Source organism: Triplophysa rosa, linkage group LG11, assembly GCF_024868665.1.
Source record: "Triplophysa rosa linkage group LG11, Trosa_1v2, whole genome shotgun sequence".
Taxonomy (NCBI): Eukaryota; Metazoa; Chordata; class Actinopteri; order Cypriniformes; family Nemacheilidae; genus Triplophysa; species Triplophysa rosa.
The window spans coordinates 13,150,404-13,172,007 of NC_079900.1; the positions used below are offsets into that span (position 1 = coordinate 13,150,404).

The following is a 21,604-nucleotide window of genomic DNA, read 5'->3' on the forward strand; positions in this document are numbered from 1 at the left end:
TAAATTGCAATTTCCGCAGGTGGTTAAGTCTATTATTGTGGGAATGTTTGGTCCCCAAATTACTATAGACGAACCGAAAAGTGATTGACTCAGCATTTTCGGAATTTCCCAGGCAACCCCCCAGACTTATGGTACATGCACATACTGTTACTGTGAATTTTTGTTTTTGAATCCAAACATGCTCTTAGTTGTCGCCTAATTGACATTTAATTCCCACTGTTCTATATATTCAACAAAAAAGACACAAAAACGTAACACTGCTAATACAGCCGCAGAAAGAATGAAGAGACCACTCCAAAATGATTTTCAGTTTTTCTGAATTTACTATTTTGGTACGTGTTTGAGTAGATAATTATTATTATTTGATTATGTGCAGTAGTGAAATTTCTCCCAAATTCTAAACTGGTCAAATAAAACCCCCAAAAGATGAAATTTTCAACAGAATACTAATGTTTTTGTATTTTAGGTTCAAAAACGAAAAATTGATGCATTAGGCCTGATTTTTTCCCTCACAACTTAATGTGTCTTTGCATTCGCTTAGTTTTTCACATTGCTGTTGTGTGACTATGTCATTTCTGAGATTTTTTTTTTTTAATCCATAGACACTGGACCGGAATTGCCACAATACATGCGGTCTTAATTTTTTCAGCAGTTGCATATTTTTGTGTTGTGGTTTGTGTATTTGTGTGAAATGAGAAAAGATCAAGGCCAAGATATTAGAATGTGAAAAATTGTTCCCGCATTCTCATTAAACAAAGAATAAGAATGTGATTTTATGAGAGCAGAGAATGAGAGAGAGAGCGAGAGTTATAAAGGCAAAGATGGAATGGAAAGTGAGATGGGGGTGGCCACAAGCAGCCGTAAACAGCTTGACAAAGCATGAAATATGCATCCCATATGAACGCAGACATCCTGAGGCCTGAACTACAGTACTCTCTCAATCTCAACACATTTCCACGGGTGGCTTTGGTGATTTCTATAGCTTTTTTCATTTTTCTTGCTGGCTGACTGAATTCGACAACACTGTTTCTCCGTTGTTTCTGGATTATTTCCGAGCGCGCTGATCTGATTATAGGAAAGATAGGTCAGTTTACATAATCTCACAGCTCAGCAGAGAAAAGAAAAAAGCACATATCGCACACACAAACCTGACATGCATTGTACAGTTCCATGTTAAAAAATACTGTTACACTGTGTCCTAACCACAATTTTCCAGCAACAGATAATTTGTCTCTCAACATCGAACATAAATCTGCTGAGTGACGTAATGCTATAATACACAGCCGATGAGGACCAATGCGGCTGGGGCTCTAAAAAGTGACTGACAAAGTGTTTTGTCAGTTTCACACCAGTTAGTCTCACTCACACAGAAAACCCATTTGATCATGTATATTAAATATTAAACATGGACCTGAAGAGACTATTTTCCATTTCAGTGTCAGCTAAAAAGTTTCTTGTCGCTGGAATCTTGTCACATTTCTCCTGAGAAGGACACAGTGTTAGTATCCGTCACCATCTGATGTGACGGATAAAAAACCTTACATTTGATGTTGAAAATCCTCTAGTGTTCAACCATGTATGATCTTAATAAATCATCTTTAAAACTACAATAACGTTGCTCCATAAACGTTTAATGTATGTGAAGTCATAAAGCTGACAATATACTGCCCTTCTGCGATCACTCTTCCTGATCTGTCGTCCTCTCACTATCATGAGACGGACATATCTGTGGCATGTTCCTGCAGTCACAGGCATCCCCGCTGATCTCTCGCCTCCACACCCTGGATCTCTCACATTCCATCATTCCACAACTCTTCACTCGATCTGTCTTCATAGCTTTAGAGGAATCCAATTCCCTCCATCTTCCCAGTCTCTCTGTCAATAAAGAAAATAATACTGGACAGATTTGGTGTTGTATTTCCTGTTTTTCTCTCACAGGATCTTTTTCAAGTGTTTGGGTTCTGCAGGGGTCAGCTCTGAATGACTGGATGGGCCAATCTGTGAAGGATTTGGTTTTTATTCGGAGCATGAACATAAATGCATTTGGAATATAGCGGTTAGGAATGGGCTAGTAAACAAAAGCCACTTTCAATGAATAAAGTAAAAATACAACTTCATATAGGAACTTGATATAAAAACAAGTATTTTCTTTTTCAATAAATAATTAGTGAAAGAAGTTGATAAAGCTCAGAAAGAAAAATGAAATGTTATAAAAGGTGTTTTAGTTACTATCACTGTAAACATAAAAAGGGAGTTACAAATGTTGTATAAATTAAACTGACAACTTGATTAAAAAGGGCCAGCCAGCTTTTCATATTTAACACCTTTTAAAATAATTTTTAACACAAAAATACAGAGATTATTTACTGGGGTCCAAAGGATTTAACACTAACCTGTCTATGAGCAATTAAATATTACGTATTTGTAACAACAACCAAAAACCTTTATTATAGAATGGTTTGAACACTCCAAAGTGAGCAACTACCAATGTGCTTCTGAGAAAGACACCCCACAAGGCCTTTAAATTGCTTTGGATAAAATCCTCATCTAATGTTTTCTTAGCTTTAAAGCAAAGCCAAATCTACAGCAGCAAAACAGCAGAGAGCATCATCCAGGTCCAATTCATTCAGGCTTTCACAAATGTGTCGGGCAAACAGCAGCAGCAATATAACAAACATGACCTCATGACCATCAGTGCAGTCATACAGTCAGATTAACCTCGTAAAAACAACAGCACAGCAGCAGGGGGTCATGCCGTCACCACAATGACATGATAGAGCTGTACATTATGCAACAGCCTGACAAATAGTACAAAAAGCTGAAAACAGGGACTTCATGAAATCACTTTGACCATTCCACTCTTCAGAAATGTCTTGGCATGTTTGTGGTTGAAAGGATGGAGCTTCCACCAACACACAAGGGGGGGGGGGGGGTGCCAGTTAAATGGTTGGATTTGTCCGTTTTTGACTGAACCATTGGCAAAAGAGCTACTGACAGATCGACACTTCAAAGAGAAGAGGAATGTGGGAATTAAAGACAGGGAGACTAAGAGCAAAGCAATAGAATGTAAGAATAATATGCTTATAAAGAAATGAGTGAACTGTTGAGACAGCACAGAATATATAGATAAAGAATATCGCAATCTCACTTTTTCATTGCTCTGATCTTGTGCCTCATGCATGCTGTGCAGAACTCAGCGGGGTCTTAGCACCATTATTTAAAGACGAGTGCTCAATGCGCTCCACTTCTGAAGAGTGGAGGATGCCCGCATCTCCAACCGCATACTAAAACATCGGTTCACTGAGATGCACTTGAGAAGGGAGTGTTTGAAATGTAGCGAGCGCTTCACCAGATTTCTGAAGCAGAAAATTAAACAGATGGCAAAAACAAAAACAGAGGGCTTGTTTTTCCCAGCTGTTTTCTTTCGTTCTCTCGCTTGTTTAAGTGTTAAATGATAACAGTGTTTTCTCTCTCAAACCATTCCATCTTCTGAAATTTTTCCTTATTTATTTGACTTTATTCTTTGACTTTGTTGAATGTTTTTGCTCAGTTGTATACAGCAGCAGAATGTATTGCTCAGTTGGTTAGCATGCCCATGCTGCAGATATTGCTGCTACACCAAAAAATTGCGACCATTCAAAAGAAGTCATTTGTTCTGGCAGAATAACATTTTACACAAGCGAAACATAAATCACTTTAAAACTGCAGAAAGTGATAAGTTATGTGACATTTATTGCACAGGTGACTGGCTAAAAAAATCTGCTAAAGACCCATGTGGCCATGAGCAGATGAAGGTTTCATATTGCGTAGATCGTGCCAGAAACTACTGCATTATAAACATCATTCACTATCCTGAAAATGGAAAAAGAATACTTTATTTGCTCATTTACACAGACAGTATTCAATCCACATCTGTATGGTCTATTTACAGAACAACTGGAAGTCAAACCAATTAGTAAATATGGCTGTCAATTCTTAACACTGACTGTGTGAACATATAGCCATTTCTTTCAAATCTCTCACATTCATTTTCTCCAAAACCCTGCGTAGACCTTTGAGTTCGTTTGACCTTCTCTTCTCGCGTGTCCTGTCATGTCGATTTAATTACACAACACTCCTCCTTGCCTGCCTGTCACCTACCATGTGGAGCAGCTGACAGTATGAACGGCACAGTTTACACACGCCCCAAAAACTGTGTGTGTGTTTGCACACTGTCTGTTCCTTACACAGTCTATACGGACTCGCTGATTTACAAAATGACAATCTATATAGCCGTTTAGTGACTTTTTGGACCCAACATCTTTCACAACAGCATCAAAGTGGAAACTGCTGTTCACTCTGTCACCCGGTAAATTCAATACAGATATACATCTATTCCCTCTATCACCGAGCCATGTGTTGTGTACATTATCTATCATCCTCACCAAAACAAGCTCTTTCTAAAATTCAAGGCCATCTGCTTGTGGATTGACGAATAATATAAGACCAAGGGTACACATGTGAGGATAAAGAATTAATGTCATTCTTCTGGCAGTTCTTTGCAGCCCAAACCAAAGCCTTGGATTTTCGTTTAATCTCATGCTTTGACAAAGAGAGATACCACATGCTGTAATACCATGTCTTAACCCAGGGTTCCGGCAACAAGCAATTTGTCAGTCCACGCTGTGCGACGTGACAATCATTGAAATATCAGTAAAAAAAGTATTTACTATTTAAAAAATTGATGCTTTTTATTTGCAATAATAGCTTAAAGGGATAGTTCACCCAAAAATGTTAAACAGTCCTTGAACCCCATTGACTACCATACACAATGTCGATGTCATAGAAGGACTTTTTGGTTAAAGAACTTTTAACATCTGAAGAACCTTTCTGTTTTACAAAAGGTTCTTTGTGGCAAACAAAAGGTTCTTCAGATAGAAAAGTAAGAAACCTTTGACTGAAGGGTTCTTTGTAGAACCAAAAATGATTCTTCTATGGCATTGCTGTGAAGAACATTTAAGCACCTTTATTTTTAAGAGTTTGCTGTCTTACATTCTTCAAGTTTTTATTCCTACTATGGTAGTCAATGTGGTCCAAGAACTGTTTGGTTACAAGCATTCATCCGAATATCTTTCTCTATATTCAACCAAACAAAGAAATGTATACAGGTTTGGAACAACTAGAGAGTGACTAATTCAATTCATGACAGCATTTTCATTTTTGGGTGAACTATCTCTTTAAAATGTACAGAAATGATGACATGAATAATCCTAAAGAGTAATGCTAGCTGAAGTAAAGCACTACGTATACCGTACACCAGATCTCAAAATGTAAGATTCTAGATTGTCACTACACAAACTTTACAAAGTACAGAAAAATTGGGGGAGGGGGTCTATATGACATGAGGGAAATTGGGGGTCCAGTATGACTTAAAGCGGCTGTTCTTTGGCTGTTTTCGAAGCTTTGATTGTTATGTTTGGATAATAAAACAAGTACATTGACCAGGAGACATTTGCAAGCAGGACTTCAAAGGACATTTCAATGAAGTGTTTTAGAGGTATGTGTGTGTCTAACAGCAACATTACACATGAAGTTTGAAAATTGGAATCACGAGGAACAGCCCCTTTAAATGCGAAATCTATACACAGTAAGTAATGTGTTAACATTGGCAGGCCCAACAGGGAAGTTTCTAAACAGGACTAGTTTTCACGGCTCATTTCTGAACAACCGGTCAGCTATTATGGCCTGACACAGGCTCCCAAGCTCAATCACACATGTCTATTAACCACAGACGGCCACACACTGAAATCTGACAGTCAAGACACTTCCTTTATGAAGAGGAGCAGATTTTCAGACATTTCTTTCACATACAAATGGTGCTCTAGTGAACTGAATGCCCCGTCTTTTCATTGATTCTCAGATACTCGTACGAAATATCCTACAAAACCAAAAATATTTTTTTCTACAGAAGGTTTCTGTTTCAAGCTATTTTGGATGAATCTGTTCAACATGTTTATTGTTATTCACATGGAATTTAGTTTTAATGTTCTGCTACTTGCCTGGCACTTAATATGTGTCAACACTTTTAGATAAATATGTGTTTGATATTCATTACAAACAAATTTCACAATTCATTATTTGACCGTTTCCTGTAAGATCATCATTTTAACATCTGCATTTACACTACTGGTGGAATTGACCCTTCGCAAAACCCTGCCTCCCTTCGTTCATCTTGCTATGTCCAACAAGCTTTATGTATCAGCCATTCTCTCCCAATGTAAATTTCTGCAGTCCCTGGGGAAATAGTGAAGAATTTCTTGAAAAATGACATCTGCAATATGCATTCAAGAGATACATTCAGGATTTGAGATAACTAACAATAATTATACCTATATTTGCGTCCACACCAGCAGACAATAAAGTTGCGTTAATTATAAACTTGCACGATGCCAGAGGCTACTACAGTCATACAAATGGATGTATAGCTAATCTGACCCAATCAGAATCAAGTATTCCAACGAGCCGTGTAATAAGTGTTTATATTTACTCCAAAATTTGAAGTAATTACAATTGTAGAGAGAGAGAGTAACTTCGGACAGAGATATGGCCAGCCGTGATCCTGCTTTGTGAAAACGAAAGTAACCACTTAAACATTAGTTTAGTACAGAAAAGAATAACAGTCCATGAGTGTCTTCATCTTTATTTGTGTTAAATACAACAAACACAGTACAGCTGTTGCTTTACGACTTCATTGCTGAAATCGTCTTTCCTTTAAAATGTCACTGCAAATGCTGCTCTCTGAAGGCTGAAGGTGCGCTCATCACATCATAGGGACGCAAAGCATATCTTGCCAGCTTGCTCATACTTGTAATATGCAAGTAAGTAATATATCAATAAGTATTATATCAGACTTAAAGGTGCAGTGAACTAGGACCACAATTTTAACCCGAGCTTTTGTTATATAAGAGGGAATCATATTCAAGCGAACATCCTGTAAGTGTCAGACCTGAAAACGCCCTTGTTACTGAAATAACAACTGTTATTGACACGAGGCTCAGCGAACGACAGGTCCTGGAATGCGCCTATCGATGATAGGTTAAACACCGCCTCCACAGAAGAATATCAACGCCTACTTCTCGAGCCCTGCCCACTGGTTCGCGCATAACAGTACTGAACACAAGCTGCACGGAACCAGATAGAGCGAGTGTAAGCATCATGCCGTTAAAGATCGCAAAATATGGTGCAGTGCCTGGTTGTGGAAGAACACAGTCGCTGTATAACATTCCTTCGGATTCCGACAGTAGGAATGAGTGGTTGAAGTTAATTTTTAAAGATGTTCCAGCTCACGTGGGGAAAACATTGAGCGTTTGTTCGCTTCATTTCAACGCGGATTCCTTAAACAAGTCACAGGTCGACGCTTGGTTTTGCGGAGAGACTAAAATTAAAAAGCAGTGCTGTGCCGTCAATATTGGATCCGATAGGAATGGCGCAGCAATACTGCTTATGTGAGTAAAACTTATTTGTACTATGCGTCACTATTGCTTTGTTAGAGATCGCTTGATATGCCCTGATAGTATTACCTGGGGACCTCTAGTTGTCACGATCAGGGCGTGGAAGAACCCAAATGCAGGCAACGGCAGTGAAGGGGTTAACAGATATATTTATTTAACAACAAAACAGAACAAAAAACACCCACAATGGGGGAAAACAGAACTAAGGAATAAATATAAAACAAAAGACTTCCCACGAGGGGGCAAAATGAAAACAAGACAAATAACTAAACTCAAGGACACGACCAAACGTCTTAAATAAAATCAGGCACAAAACTCACAAAACATGATCAGGAACACGGGTAAACGCACGAACACGAACACGAACACGAACACGAACACGAACACGAACACGAACACGAACACGAACACGAACACGAACACGAACACGAACACGAACACCATCCAACACAACGCAGCACACGCAATACAAGAGCACAGGACAAAGAAACAAGAGGGTATATATAGGGAAGACAAACGAGGGATAACGACATGGGGCAGGTGTGGGACATTAAACACTCAGGGAAAGATAACGAGGAAACGAGAGGAATGGGGCCAATGACAAGACACTGGAGAGAACGTATATTATTGTCAAACGGACAATAATATGTTTCTCTCCACACATAACCAAAGACTTTGTCATGGCTCTGCTACAGGACCAAGAAAATGGCTTGACGCCGGCTGGAAGGCCGGCTCGACATGGTTTGACGCCGGCTGGATCACCGGACTGGACGCCGGCTGGATCACCGGACTGGACGCCGGCTGGATCACCGGACTGGACGCCGGCTGGCTCACCGGACTGGACGCCGGCTGGCTCACCGGACTGGACGCCGGCTGGGTCACCGGACTGGACAGCAAGACTAGGACCGGACTGGACACCAGACTAGGACCGGACTGGACACGACTAGGACCAGGACTGGACACGAAGACTGGACGCCGGCTGGATCACCCTGGCCCTGGACGCCGGCTGGATCACCGGACTGGACGCCGGCTGGATCACCGGACTGGAGCCGGCACACCGGATAATGGCACGACTGACGACCGGCTGGACACGGCTGAGATCACGGACGGACTGGACACGAAGACTAGGACACAGACTGGACACAGACTGGACACAAGACTAGACACAAGACTAGACACAGACTGACACATGGACTCGGACAGCCGGCTGCACCGGACTGGAGCTGACCGGCTGGCACCGGCACTGGACGCCGGCTGCACCGGACTGGACGCCGGCTGGATCACCGGACTGGGAACGCCGGCATGCACCGGACTGGACGCCAGGCTGCACCGGACGACGCCGGCTGCTGCACCGGCTGGGTACGGAGCCCGACGCTGCCGCCGTGCCTCTTCTTCTTCCGCCGAGCCACCCGCGCTGGTGGTCGGCGTAAGAGAAGGAGGTACGGGACGGCTGGCTCCGGCTGGACTCCTCGGAGGTGGCTCCCCAGGACTCACAGTCTCCCCGCGCTTGCCACCATAGGCTGTACTGGTGGCGAGGCTGCAGGGGGTTGAGGAGAGTTGGCATGCCTAAAACCCCGATCTGCAGGGTCTGACCCTCCTGTATGCACGGCCAGCGGAGATGGGTGGTAGTGTCGTGTTAGACCCTGGACTCCGGTCGGTTCATGACGTACCGCCACACGACATTGAAGTCCAGCGGTCTCAACGACCGCATCTCCGCCCTGCGACGGGGGCCCTGAGACCGGCATTAAAAAGCACCGCCACCTCCTCCTCCCCGAAGACATCCTCCTCTGCGGCATCCAGGAACCTATACAGATAGTCCTCGATGTCGACGTTCCCCTGACGAATGCCGCAGAGGAGGCGAGCCTGGTGGACCGTCTCGTGCCCATGCTGCCTATGAGTTGTAGTTGGCTCTGTATTCTGTCAAGAACGATGGCAGAAGAACCCAAGCACAGGCAGGCAGTGAAGGGGTTAACAGATATATTTATTTAACAACAAAACAGAACAAAAAACACCCACAATGGGGGAAAACAGAACTAAGGAATAAATATAAAACAAAAGACTTCCCACGAGGGGGCAAAATGAAAACAAGACAAATAACTAAACTCAAGGACACGACCAAACGTCTTAAATAAAATCAGGCACAAAACTCACAAAACATGATCAGGAACACGGGTAAACGCACGAACACGAACACGAACACGAACACGAACACGAACACGAACACGAACACGAACACGAACACGAACACGAACACGAACACGAACACGAACACCATCCAACACAACGCAGCACACGCAATACAAGAGCACAGGACAAAGAAACAAGAGGGTATATATAGGGAAGACAAACGAGGGATAACGACATGGGGCAGGTGTGGGACATTAAACACTCAGGGAAAGATAACGAGGAAACGAGAGGAATGGGGTCAATGACAAGACACTGGAGAGAACGTATATCATTGTCAAACGGACAATAATATGTTTCTCTCCACACATAACCAAAGACTTTGTCATGGCTCTGCTACAGGACCAAGAAAAACATGACTAAGGAAGCAGAGCCATGACACTAGTCATTTGTAATAATTGTAATCGGCATCTCTGTGATTTGGCGGCCTCATATATCATTTTTCAAGGTTTTATCTACCGTTTGCGAATAATGGAGGCTATTTTGAAGTGTTTTAATATTATTTCTGGTCCTAGGTCATATCCATATCTGCCAACACTATCGTTTTGGCCGGGAGTCTACCGTTTGTTTATTTATCATGAAAACTATAACATTTGAGACCCGCGATCGTGGTGATCTTCCGTCCGGTTCGCGGGTCTTAAATACTGACATGTACGGTCTTATATCACTAAACACCATACAACTATAGGCTATACAAACTATACGCAAAGCCTTGACATCACATCCGGGAAATAAGTCCGTAAATTTGAGTAAAATTGTTACGTGTCTAACCAAATTCACAGAAGGCTCCAACTAAGTAAATTACGCAAGCTGCTATCTAATCATAGCAGTGGGCGTTTACTTCCAAGTCTTCTATGCAGCCCGCCCTTAAAAACCGAGCGTTTCTCCAGCCGGCCTCAAAACCAGGGTAGAAAATAGCCTATTACTTATTGATTTTGATGTTTTCGAATGTAAAAACCACGCGAACGTCATAAGTAGACATCAGACAATAGTATAAAACAATAAAAACGGCCAGTTCACTGCACCTTTAAAAAACCACTTCCCGAACGCAATTCATACATTAATGATTCCAACAATATCGTGTCTCATATCTGTATTGGTATAGATTTGATGTGAACTCTGCTATTCTCTTTCATCTAGAAAGACTTTATAACTTAGTTATTGTTTATCGTTATAGTGTGAACATCCATTAAAGCTGGGTATATATCTCTCTGTTTACTATTACAATAATTTAAAAGCTATTTTTTCATATTAATCACCAAAGCTCTACTACACCTGGGCTGCGTTCAGCCCCGACAAAAAGTTGCAAAACGTTTTTTAAACGGAAACTGTGGTGCGGTTGAACACCCTGTTGTGATGACGCAAGAGTTGAACTATGGCAGCTGAGAAGGCCATTTTTAGTGTTGTTTTTGAAGAATTTTCAGAGCCTGATGAAATCGGTATAAATACGTGTTGAATACTGCAAAATACATCTCATCTAATCTTCAATTGTTGCGTATACCGAGCTGCAGCGGACACATTTAAACGACTTTACTTGGACCCATTGTGCGAGCTGTCCCTTTAACACCGCGAGGGTTATATACATGTTGCTGCTGATTGGGCTGACATTCTTGACACAGCCACCAAACAAGAGAAAACGTATCTCAAACCCTGTTGCACACCGTTGAAAACCGTTTCCAGGAAACGTGTCGTTCAACTCGGAAACCGTAGCAAAACGTTGTGCACCGGTTTGAGCGTGAACATACCCCAGGCTTGTTGGACTGGTTTGTTTGTCACGGGGGGCACATAATATCGGCATTATGATTAGTCAGATCGCTTGTCAATCAAACTGCTTGCGAAGGGTCAATTTGCCCAAATATTTTTTTTTCTGAGCGGTGTAAACACCAAATCCTGGCCTTTAAAAGCCCTTTGGGCCACTTTTACATGCAGTTTGTGGACCTGAAACCATCAGATCAACAATTATGACTTTAACATTGCACAGTGCACACCATAGAAATAAATATATTTTAATCTATAAAATTAGCTTTTTGAGTTTTGAACATATTAGACCAACAACAACAGAACTGTCTGAACAATTTGTTCAGACACACAGTGCCACATGAATAAAAGATAGTTTATAGGATTATTATTGGGCAATAAGTTACATACTGAGATCTATGTGCAACTACTGTATATAAGACTATCGCACATGTACTGTATCTTATGGCTCATAGCAAAAATTACATTTACCGACTAAAACATTGTACAAAACCATACAAAAAATATAATGACAAATAAAACTTCTGTCAAGAATTTATTGGCTGAATGAGACATTTTGCACTTTAATGAATGAACAGATTCAGGTAAACAAGATTAGAGTCTCTGGGAATAATTTTAGATTGTTGACAACACTCAAATCTTAATGGATCATGTTCCCTTGAATTCCTACAGTGTACAGATGCATCTTCTAATCTAATGTATATCAATAAAACCCAGCCTTTTTACTTACTTGCAATGAAAATAAGACAAAAAAAAAGACAAATGCGGTCTTAACTAAATCTACCTGCCGATGTGACTCACATACTATAAGACTTCATGACAGCACAGCGCTGTGGACCGGTTTGTACCATAACTAGACCAACAGGCTCATTTTAAAACAGTCTGAAATGAAAAACCAAGAGCTGCGACTATCTACCAAACAAACCCAATCTACCTCAATGGTTTGGGAGGAATCTGATCGATACTTTCATTAGAACCCAACTGCAGTCTTTTCTTTTAAGAGAGAGCACAGAATGACTCAAATAGGTTCATTCTTTATATAAAAATATATTTAGGAAATAAAACGCATAAATAAATACTGTGTAACACTATCCTACATAATATTATAAAACACCACAAAAACATTACTATAAAACTTGCCATGGTCATCCCAGGGAACAAACATATAAAATGTATGAAAGCATTAGAAGTCACTTTAGATAAAAGCATCTGCTGAAAGCATAATGCAAATGACAATAAAGTGATTTGAATTATTTTACAGCAGGCTGGGCAGAAGATTTCCTGTAAAATAACACCATTCAGATCCCAACACACATAGAAATTACATCAGGCTTTACTGAAAGCACGTCCTGTAGAGCAAAAGAATGAAACCTATTAATGTATTAGAGAGGCTAAAAGTGCACCATAATGTTCTTATAATAAGGGCCCATTGGATCAGGCAGCCGACAGAAACACAATGCGATTTAGCTGACAGCATCTCATCACATGCAGTGTCCCCCACTGACCCCCACTGAGAGACAATATCTCTGAGCATGCACAGACCCAAATGACACAAACCTTCTCTCAGACAAATAAAACGTAAGTCCAGCATCAAAATCCCCTTAAAAACTCAAATCACAACAGAATTAAACAGTCAACGGGGAGTGTCTATGCACGCTGTCTACATTGTTTTAGTGTACAAATGCTATTGATACACACAAAGGGTATGTCCACAACATCTGAATTAAATTGTGAATAAAATGCTAAAGTATTACAATGTTTCATGAACCTTCTCGAGAAACATTTGAGGAGACTTAGCTGCCTCCCAGCCCTGGAGGGAAGGAAGGAGGGATGGAACAGAAGCTCTTGTCATCGCGTGTAGCATCGACGTGAAAACGGTCCTCTCAAGCGCTGTTGTCAGTGGTAATAATAGAGTTTCCGTTTTAATTGCTGTGGGTGGAGAGGCAACCATTATGCACTTCTCAAACGGTACAGTCACTTCTCTCACATGACAAACAGGACCGCGTACACGCTGTTATTTTTTACTCATTACATTTTTTGTGTGCGTGGGTTTATATGTGGCTCTCCCTAAAGGTCTTGGCTTAATGTGCTCCACATGACCGACCTTTACTGTCAACAGATTGCCACAGCAGTCACTGCAGAATAGCCATTTCACACATACACACACAAAATCACCTCTCATGGGCCGAGCAGGGAGAGACACCTCACGCAATGTAAGTATGCCCCCCCCTCACGGTGATATAGCCAGGGGAACGATCAGCAGATGAGCCCTCACAAACCGCGGAAGGTCACCTGTGTCCCTAAACACACACCAACTACACACGTATCACACAATCCTCTTTCTCTACTTTTTTTGGTGAATCAGCCTTATGTCTTTTAACTGCATTATATTCTGCAATTTTACCTTTTTTAAAGTCATCCAACCGCAATGTAAAAGCCTGACAGCATGACAAGACACATGACAACTGTGATAAATATCCAGGTTATCACATGAAAATATTTTTTGAACTTTCCCTAAATGCATATTACTGTTGCATTGCTTAAAAGAGAGTATGGACTTGTTTTCTTTGCAGTATTTCAGGTCTGAATAAATACAGAGCATCTTTTCTGTTATTTTGACCTGTTTCTCCAGTTTTCATTTTCTGCAAATAAATGCAAATAGAAACAATCTTTTTCTTTGAAAATTGGGAGAAATATTATTAGTAGTTCAAAGAATGAAACAAAAAGTGAAAATTTTACCCAAACACATACCTATAAATAGTAAATTCAGAAAAACTTTAAATCATTTCGAAATTGATTTTTTTCATGGCTATATAGTAGATAGTGGTATTTATACATACAGTCATGCTTTTCCTGTTCTGTCTTACACCCACACACACCAATATAGATACTATATACACATAGAAAATTCACAGCATTCTCAGACGTTTTTCCTGAAATTTCTTGAGCACAGAGATCGTCATTGAGGATTTCAAGGCTTTTTTCCCACAAGACAACAATCTGAAAAGCCGGAGACCCTTGCAAAAGTCAAACATAAGTGTTCAGCTCAGGGTTGGAGGTTTGAAAAGCATCTGCCAAATACATAAATATAAACTGTAAAGGTCTCCATTCGCTCTCAATCCAATCTTACTGCCATCTAGTAAATACAATCAAGATATTACAGCGATCTTCTCAATTTTCTTTCCAACAGTTGATATCTAATTATCTGTGTTCTCCCTTACTCCAGCAGTAAACGCTGAGCCATAAAGTATTTGTTATGAGAGAATAGAGAAAGCACAGCGTGGCATTTGCGGGCGCGTAACGACGGTCTTCATTACAGCCTCTGAGGGGGTAAAGAGGGTCACCGTTGAGTTTCAGTCGTGCAGACTCATTAAAGCCACTTGCTGCCACTGAATTGGCTGCAGTAAGCATGAGTGAGTGGGACCTTTCAAGGAAGCGAGCAAGGCCATTTAAACATTTCATTTTAGTGTTAAAAAGAGCGGAATTCATCGGTGAGACTCTGCTTGTAAACCCACTGTACTTCTTACTAGACACAGCTGAGAGAACATAAAAAGTTTTGTTCATTGTTTTCCATGTTTTGTGTGACTGTTTTTAAGTACTTTTATTTTATGATTTAGTGTGTATGTGTGTGTAAGGGTGTAAGACAGAGCAGGAAAAGTATGACGGGTCCGTCTTCATTTACAAAAACACAATGTACTGTGCCTGTCAGCCTGGTGCAGGATTTACCCTGGTTGAGAACTGAGAACAAATTCTTCTTGTGTAGTGAATTCCCCCCCACCAAATAACAGCCAGTAACCAGTCCCATACAGCTATTTCACAGGACTAACTGTAGCCTTATATACAAGCATCATGGCCAATAACAAACCACATGATCTTGCATTTGAGTTGTTTTATGTAAATATGTATACCTGCCGCTGTGATGGACCTTGTACTATGAACTTTTAAAAATTTGTCTCACCACACATGGCGTCCCTTACTCCCACTGAGAGAGAAGTACTACACTAGAATATACAATATAGTTTCTCTTTAATGCATTAAGATCTTCTTAAAACTCGACTTTCTTCAAGCAGATTTGACACAGAGATGAAAGACACAGTTCTGTAAATGTGTATGTCACTTCATACCTGGTGTTACTCCGTTCTGTTTAGCTCAAGGAGATATTGGCAGTGTTTTCTCCTTCTCTTCCACAGGCCAGATTCTGCTGTGGATCAGGTGTGATTGCTGAACCAGATGTGACTGTGACTGCAGACTTCACACATAAGCGTCCTGATGCTGCAGTATTTAAGCCTTGCTTGAAATTCACTTGTCGCAGGGAAAAGGGGCTGGGAAATGATGAGCTCTGAGCTGCAGAGATGATGGCAGAGAGAGAGAGAGAGGGGTGGTTATAGAGCTGGCATTACTTCAGAATAATGTTGTTTGCAGTGCTGCAAAACCCACTTGGCTTTCCTAATTAGCCTGAATCTAAATAAGGTGGCAGACTTGACATAGACTGCCAGTAAGTGACATCAGAGGAAGAGATAAGAGAGGAAAAGAGGAGGAAGTGGAAATCAAAAAGATAGAAAAACAGAGCAGAACTGCTAACAGTCACAAATCATCAATGTGATGTGTAAGGAATATACAACAGCACAGTAAAAAAGAGGTAATGCTTATTTATTCTAGATAAAATGATGTTAATAATACGTATCATTAATAGACGTAGGGCTTCTTTGACGATTGAAACAAGGGAAGCGTTCGACTATGTCCACTCGTTCTTATAGCGTAGCACATATTTATTACAATACATCATTTAAAAATGACACAAAAAAGGGGAAAACAACACATATCGCTTCATTTGTCATAACGTGAAGACTCTCCTGCCGGACAAGCTCGGAAAACGCGTTTTTTGCCCTTGTGGATTACCGTAATTATTAACCTTGCACATCGTTTTTGCGATGCTGTTTGGCGGTGATTTTTCTAATCGCACGTGCATTTTCAAACGCGTATGGGACACTTCAGTACGACGAGTAAAGTAAAAATAGTTACATTAAAAATTCCAGCCGTTTGAGGAGATCGCGTCCTGTGCATGCGCTGAGGCCTCTTCAGTTCTGTACTGACAGTCAGCGGCCGCGTGTGATCCAGGTACCTCTGAAACATCACAGTATACTTTATTTCAGTCGGGTTTAATTTGGTTAATACATTTTTAAACAAACTCAGACTGTTTTTTATGTTATCTATCAATCATTTCATGTTGTCACTATCCGAGTACTCAAACGCAATATATACTGTACTTCTCTGCTGGAAACAATGTAGCATATCTGCCACCCGAACAAACGCGAGTTAACAAGCACATCTATTCTGCAGGTGGGTTGAATTACATTTTTAGTTCTTATAAGCATACAGTAAAGACTTTGTGATCCATTACTCCACTTCCCAAGACATTAATAATTTGGTTGAATTGTTTGTCATTTATGACCCCGTTTGTTGCCAGTTATATTGACCCCGTCTTTAGTAACGTTGTGAATTCTTGTTTAGTAACTATACCTTTACTTAAATGTACAAAATAAAGCATTTATTGACAGAAATGCAATATAATATACATAACTATGTCTTCATGAAGCATTCAATTTTTATGGCCTTATTATGAGCTATTTCTATACGCCGCGGGTCCCGTTCCATGGAATTCGTCATGTTGTTTCTACAGTAGCCCTAAACAGACACACTGCTCTACAAATTGAGTTTCGTAAATAAGTTATGTTCTTCAGCAAAGAAGCGAAAACATGACGGCATATTAGTTCTGTGCAGCCACCATGGTGCTTCGAAAGGGAGGGGTGGGGGAGTAAAGATCTGGAGACTGGAGGAGAAGGGATGAGGAGGTAATAGAAGAACTATTTTTTGTTGAATGGTTAAAGAATAAATATATTCTTTGTAGTCGAAAAGAGTCCTTTACATCATAAACTTTGGGAAACTAAAAATGGCATCGCTGTGAAGAACCTCTTGTAGCCCCTTTATTTTGAAGTTCAGTATGTAAGGATACGAGAGCAGGAGGAGAAGCAGAAGAAAAAGAGACTATATGTGGATAACACTACCGGTCAAAAATTTGGGATCACTCACTCATTCTTTATTTATATTTTTTTCCGAATTTTAGAATAATAGTAAGCTCATCAAAACCATGGAATAGTTGTAACTGTGGGAATTATGTTGTGACTAAAAGCATTCAACAGTATTGAAGGAGTTTCCAGTTCTATGCTGGACTCTTATTGGCTGCTTTTTATTCATTATTTTGTCCAAGAAATCCATTTCAAAAATATATTTTTTAATAAAAATGTAGTTTTCTAGAAAGAAATTATGATGTTGGCACAATTCTATTTTTGTCCACACAAGTCATTTCAAACACTGAAACATACACCTTCAGGTTAATCCAGTATCCAGGGTCACATATGTGGAGTATTCTGTATATTGTATAGAAAGAATTTCAGTGAATAATGTCTTCTGTATTGTATGATTTTAGAAGACTTGCAATGTGGCATGACTATTTTGATACTTTTGACATTTTTGGAGATGATTGGCAGCTCCTGATCATCATTTACTTTGTACAGAAAACAGTGGCCTGTACAAAAACAACCATTCTCCCTAACATTTCTTATAGTACTTGATAAAAAGAAATGTAGTCAGGTTTGGAGCGACATGCGGGTGAATAAATGATGACAGAATCATGCAAATAAAGCTTTGTTGACTCAGAGAGAGAGAGAGAGGTCCACATCATACATGACTTAAGGCAGGTAAATGGAGAAAGAGATAGAATCAGGCCACAGTGGAGGAGGAGTAAAACAAGGCAGAGGTTGTGTAGGAGGAATGCTCTCTATTATGCTGTTGTCCCTGGCAACAGACACTTTCTCTCCCTTCTTCATCCTTCTCTTCCACACCTCCTCCTGCCTCTGTTATTCAACGTTGGCCTTTTTACGTTTTTGGCCTTATCCTACCTCACTCTTTCTAAACCTGTCACTCTCTGCCTCTCTGCTTTTACATCATATTTGAGTTATCTATTTCTACATCATCATGTTCATTTTCGTCTCAACTCGCTCTGTTTCTCTTCATCCATGGCGCAGGGAGTTAATGAGCTTTTCTCACAGTGGCACTTAAAAGGGAGGAGAGTTTGTCAGTCGGTCTGCAGATGTCTAACACACTAATCCATAAATTCATCTACAAGGACATTTGAACCCGCACAGCGTACTATGCAGCTCAGAGGTGGTATTGTTATGACACACACACACACACACCTTCAACCTGCATACCTAGTGGTACTGCGGCTGACACCATATCACAGTAAATAAACGGTATAAGACAGCTCTTGGCCAAGGTCTCGGTGATAAACAATAATATACTCTGGGAACCGCCGCTCTGTTGCATTCCTGAAGCTGTTTGTTATTACAGATTTGACTTCCCGTCTGAGTCCTGATGTGTGTGCTGGCCTTCTGCTAGCCACAAGCAAAATAACTTCAGACAATCTGTGATTTTCAGGCAAATCAAATGTCCAGACTGGAGCTCGGGTATGGTTATTTCTAATAGCGTGAACTTGGTTTTGGCCTCTAACTTGTGTCTGGTAACCTGCGGCCCCCTTCGCTTCTATTCTGTACCATTTTGTTCACCTGGTCTTCTGGGAACCATGTTGAGAGTACTTTTTTTGGCCGCAGTGCACAGATTCAACCACAGAAAGCCACATCTTGTAAGTGTTAAAAGGGCCTTGGTGTTCAAATGACCATGAGTACATCTGTAGTGCTGTGGATCAGATACTGCTGTTGGCCTGGGCAATAAACAGATCAGATAGTTCTTTATACAGATCATTTTGTTGAGTACTTTAACCCCCGTCTGAGGTTGTGATGTCATGCAGGATTCCTGTGATGAGATCGGCTGTGATATCTGGGTTTGTCTGTGAAGGGCTCATAACCAAGACTCAGAATGGACAAAATTCCCTTTGGGGTCAAATCGTCATTTAAATGAATTATACCATTCATCTAATTGGGCTAATTTCTTTTTCTCAGATCAATTAATATCGATAAGGTCCCAGTCTGCCTAAGGCTTACATATCATTACACCACCTACTGCTGTCAGGCTCTACACTGTTTGGTCTCAATCAGGGGTGTCATGGACCTATATTTTGTAAGGGCTCCACTTGCAATCCTGGTTTAGGTGGAGTTCACACTTGCAGTTTGTTTCGGAATGGGAATAAAAAACACAATATATTGCCCCTCATTCAAACACACTAGGGTTCAATTAAATCATGCTGAGTGGGTTCGGGCCGCAGCAAACATGCCCAGTCTCAAAACAACCTTAGTAGCTTATATCCTTTACCAGACAGAGAGCCTGGTGTGCACATGTGATCTTGTGGGCTTTCAATAGCTGAGGTCCATGAGACATTATGGTGATTGCATAAAATGCTTATGTGTGTGTCCCCTTTTGTAGCTGCTATCCCTGTTGAAAAAAACTGCATATGCTGGTTTGGTATGTTTTGATGCTGGTTTGTGCTGGTTTAAGCTGGTCATGTGGTGGTTTAAGCTGGTGATGTGCTGGTCCTTAGCTGGTCATGTGCTGGTTTAAGATGGTCAAACCAGCATCAAAACATACCTAACCCAGCATATGCTGTTTTTTTCAACAGGGATGCCCCCTTGTGTAACTCAATTGGACTGACCAAATGTAGACACATGGCACAGTGTTTTAGATGGTTTTTAACAATACTTTTCTTTAACCCAAATGTTTAAAAAAAGTATTTTTATGGTGTTCACATGACAGAATCACAGTAGTGGTTTTTGGTCGCGAAAACATACATCGGTTTCGAAAGGCAGGTTCTGTCTGGTGTCTCATCAGTCTATCAATATCTTATTAAAGCAAGGAACAGTGTTTCTGACCCAGAAACCCCCTAGACTAATTGGCTATTATTGTGCGAATTCTCAGCAGAACAAAATGCAATTTCACTATGTTCATAGAAGCTAATGACTGTTCCTTTTGCATCTTTTGCAAGCATCTTTTGCAGCAGCTGTTGAAGTGATTGATGTGCCCTGTGTATATTTAACAAGTTACAACACAGCTGTTATTTTAACTCATTCACCCTTCTCACATAAACAGCAGGCTCCTGCAGTAATATTTTCATTACTTCATGCAAGACAGTGGTTGTTAGACACTGTGAGCTGGAAATGAATGTCCATTTTATCCATGTACGACTCAAACAAACTAACAGACTAAATGCTAAAAGCCTATATAAAGTTATACCATGGTCTGTTTGAATACTCAATTCTGATTGGCTGTAAGGTGTGCATTAAAACCCTTTAACGCACGGGTAGCTGTGGATTATCCCTTGCGTAAAGAAGACAGGACTCGCATGCAAAAGTTTCCAGCAGAATCCACTATACTGTAAAATAAAAATATTTTAACATAATATTTAACATGAGAATACATACAGTATTTATTGCGAAATATACAAATTCAGTATATAAAAATTATACATTAAAATGTGCATGCTGTGTTTGATTTAAATGTTAAAGAAATAAGAGCACATTATCGGTCTGCAGTAACATGCATGAAAGAAAAACAAGCTAATTATGAAGAGATACAAACTGTAGACAAAAAGTGGGATGGTGTTTTTAGCAGCAAACTGTGCGCCCTGCAGAGAGGAGAGAAAAACAGTATCTTTCCATCTGCTTGGTGAGCACAGAGCCCCTAAGTTCCCAAGTCATCAGGTGTCTTTAAAAACATACATCATCTCGCCACTAAATGCATACGTCACGTTTGAAACCGTTCCAATACACAGGGTGACGTGGCAAATGTTTAGTCATTGTTTATTTATCCAGTTTTGCACCCAGGACTCGATCTGTTGCCTTCTGCTATAAGGGTGACTCATTACCTGCAGCATTAACCCTGCCAGTTTCCCTGAGACACAAGGTGCAGGAGGAAAGCAAAATATTATCATGAGAAAAGAGAGAGAATCAATAAAGAAAAACATGACCTCTTGGAAAGTAACACCTTATTAGACCCTGAGGGGGTACGTCAGAGCACATTAAGAATTATATATGATATCTCTGTGTAGTTTTATACTAAATATCACAAAATTTGGGAATTTTTCTTGGCTTATCAAAATAGAGGACCAGAATTGTTGCACTAAATGCATATAGGAATACTCAAACCAAGTATATTAAATTTAA

The 21,604-nt window shown here is 40.4% G+C and overlaps 1 protein-coding gene across 3 annotated transcripts in view; it reads right to left on the reverse strand.

The window, feature by feature from the left end:
• Positions 1–21,604, reverse strand: part of LOC130561536 (protein phosphatase 1 regulatory subunit 29) — a 77,102-nt gene that overhangs the window by 37,364 nt on the left and 18,134 nt on the right. Inside the window, exons 1-2 of one of the 3 annotated variants that reach the window (XM_057345945.1) lie at positions 16,455–16,553; positions 15,557–15,776 (exon numbers count right to left, since the gene is read on the reverse strand). The exons of 1 other annotated variant lie outside the window; for it this stretch is intronic. The gene's annotated coding sequence lies outside the window, so the exon portion shown is untranslated. Of the gene's footprint in view, positions 1–15,556; positions 15,777–16,454; positions 16,554–21,604 lie in introns of those variants that run through there. One more of the 3 variants, XM_057345944.1, reaches the window with a different exon arrangement.